Source organism: Lytechinus variegatus, chromosome 2 (genome assembly GCF_018143015.1).
Source record: "Lytechinus variegatus isolate NC3 chromosome 2, Lvar_3.0, whole genome shotgun sequence".
NCBI classification, from domain to species: domain Eukaryota; kingdom Metazoa; phylum Echinodermata; class Echinoidea; order Temnopleuroida; family Toxopneustidae; genus Lytechinus; species Lytechinus variegatus.
The window spans coordinates 77,094,598-77,097,615 of NC_054741.1; positions in this window are offsets into that span (position 1 = coordinate 77,094,598).

Sequence of the window (3,018 nt, forward strand, 5' to 3'; positions counted from 1 at the left end):
AAACCGTACCGTATAGCGTACCGCGTATACACGTACACGGGAACCGGATTGTACAATTGACAGATTTAATATATTTTCGGATTGGGGATTCGTCGGATTGTACTGTGAAGGCCCTTTGGCGGATCCAGGTACCGTACATCGGGCCCGTGCCAACGGTTTTTGAGAGCTATTATTAATTTTGTTTGTGTGTGTGAATTTTGTTAATACTTTGATCAGTTAAAAATAAGATAGATAACTGGTCAATTTATAACATACATCATTGCGGCAAAGCTGAATTGCGATACATTCATGTTAACAAAACACTGATCTCTCCCCTAACTGGATATGCGGGGAGAGATCAGTGAAACAAACATACATGTAAACAAAAAGAAAATTGAAATATTATAGTTCAAAATATATTCGTCATTTCATAAATAAGGGAATACATTTTTAACACAATTTAGAAATATATATAATACAATTTCAGTTTAAAGGGATGGTCCGGGCTGAAAATATTTAAATATTAATACTTACAGTAGAATTCACTGACAACATGCCGAAAATTTCATCAAAATCGGATATTTTTTAAACAAATAAGTTTAGCAATATTTTGTGAAAACAGTCGTCATGAATATTCATTAGGTGGGCTGATGATGTCACATCTCCACTTTCCGTTTTCTTATGTTCTTACATAAAATCATATTTTTTTCATTATTTCATACTTGTGTGAATAATATGTCTCCCTTATAATGAAATAAGTTGCAGCAATGAATATCTAATGCACTAAATCAGTTGCCAATCCAATTTTCTAGTTCTTGGAGGAAAACAATTGAATAAACCTAATTTCATATAATAAAATGCAAAAGAACAAGTGGATATGTGGGAGGCGCGATAGCTCAGTCAGTAGAGCGGGGGATTCGTATTCCGGTGACCCGGGTCCGATTCCCATTTGGTGCGCAAGTGCCCTTTGGTGAGGCATTAATCCTCAGTACCAGGTCCTTCGGAGAGGACCTTAAGCCGTCGGTCCTCTGGTTGCATGCTTACAATCATTCTTGCTTTCTTAGCAATCAGGTAAAAAATCACCACCAACCATAATTATGTGACATCATCAGGCAGACAGACAGATGAGGGGAAAGGAGGGGAGGGGAACAAGAAGACAAATAAAGAAAAGGGTAGAGAGGAAAGAACAGAATAAGAGATAGAGAAACGGCTCCAGGGGGCTGGAGGTTCCCCTCCAGAGATATATATAGGGAGAGAAAAACAGAGAAGGGGGCATGGCTATACACAAAAAAAGTTTTCGCTGGGGAGGGGAGCACATGCATTTTTTTTAAACTCAAAAACCTTTATTACCCCCTCTCTCTATCTTTCATTATCATTAGTTTAGTTTATTTATCTTACTTTATTATTATTATTTTACGGAGAGGATTGCTCCTTCGGCCTCTGGATTCGTTTCTCTATCTTTAATCCTGTTATTCCCCTTTTCTTAATTTTATTTCTCGCCCCCCCCCCCTCTCTCTCTCTCTCTTACTTTATTTTCATTATTTATTTTATTTATTTTTTTGTGGGGAATATGCCAATACACCCCCTGAATCCGTTTCTCCATCTTTGTTCTGTTGTTTTTTTTTCGATCCCATCATTCTTTCGTTTTTCCTTCTTCTTCTTTCCTCGCGCTCACATTGCCTGATAGGTGATTTACATATTTTGTTTAATATGGAGCTCGAATATAAAGTTTAGAAGTCAATATGCAAAACATATTTCACCTCGGAATCGAACTTTCATTATTTTGTGTGATTTACAAATTGATTTTAAAAAGGGCTCTGTAAAAATGCCAGTTTTATGGTCTGCATATAAGCATTTTCTGTTCGCGCTACGCGCTCGCAAATTTTGATTTATCAGGTACCTATTATTTCGTGTATTCCATAAAATGTTCAAAATATCCCTTTTCAGGTCTGATTGTCAAGACATATATCAGCTAGCGCTGCACGCTCACATTTCGATTGGCGAGTTATGTATGTCTCTATTGATCATACAACAAACTACTTGAAATCCCCTTTTCATTACAGTTTATCAAAAATTTTAGCTCGTGATTTGCGCTAGCAGTCGCATCAATGGATAAAAATATATTAACTGATGCATCCTATTCATAATTACAAAAGTGAAATGTCTAGTTTTTATGCCATAATATCATCAGATTTCGCGCCCTCATTAGGCATCAATGAATATGATATTAATTTAATGATTAAATTGTCCCTTTTGTTTCATCTCGCGCTTAGCAAGTAAAATAAAAAGATGTCCTAAGGATGTTCCAGTCCTATGTCAAAACTCAAAGTAATAATAGTAAAAAAAATATCAGCTCCTTTTCAAGTGCGATCCATATCCACCTAACAATTTTCCTACAAAGTGCTTGAAATATAAAGCTGAAATTGATTTTTTTTTTCGGACCGGAATATCAAAGATTTATGATTTTCATGATGAAAGATGTTTTTAGAATGCTGAGATTCTAGGTCTAAATAATAATGAAACACGCGCGCGCATGCTTATTCAGATACTCAACTTGTTCTCTATATTTGAATCATTATCCAGTTTCAGATCACAATATCAACAATTTTCTGCTCGCGCTTTGTGCTCACATTAATAATGAAGGAAGATCCCCTATTACTCATCCTTTTCATGACTTACAAAGCATGAATAGAGTGGACCATTTTTAGGTCTAAATCTAGATTTTTTTCTGCTTGCGCTTCGCGCTCACATCAATTGTTAAATGATATAGCTATCCTGTTCACGAATACAAAAATTGATTTTCCATTCTTTCTTTAGAAATGTCAAAATTTTTGGGCTCGCGCTTCGCGCTCGCATTTTTTGATTGTTGAAATATGGAACGTCTTCATGGCAAAGTGCAAGCAGTCCTTACAGGTACCAGTTAAAAACGTATATAATTTTTTGATAATGATTTACAAAACACGAATAGAGTGTTTCGTTTCAGTATTATAGGAGTAATCTCGAAATTTTCTGCTCGCGCTTCGCGCTCGCATCAGATTT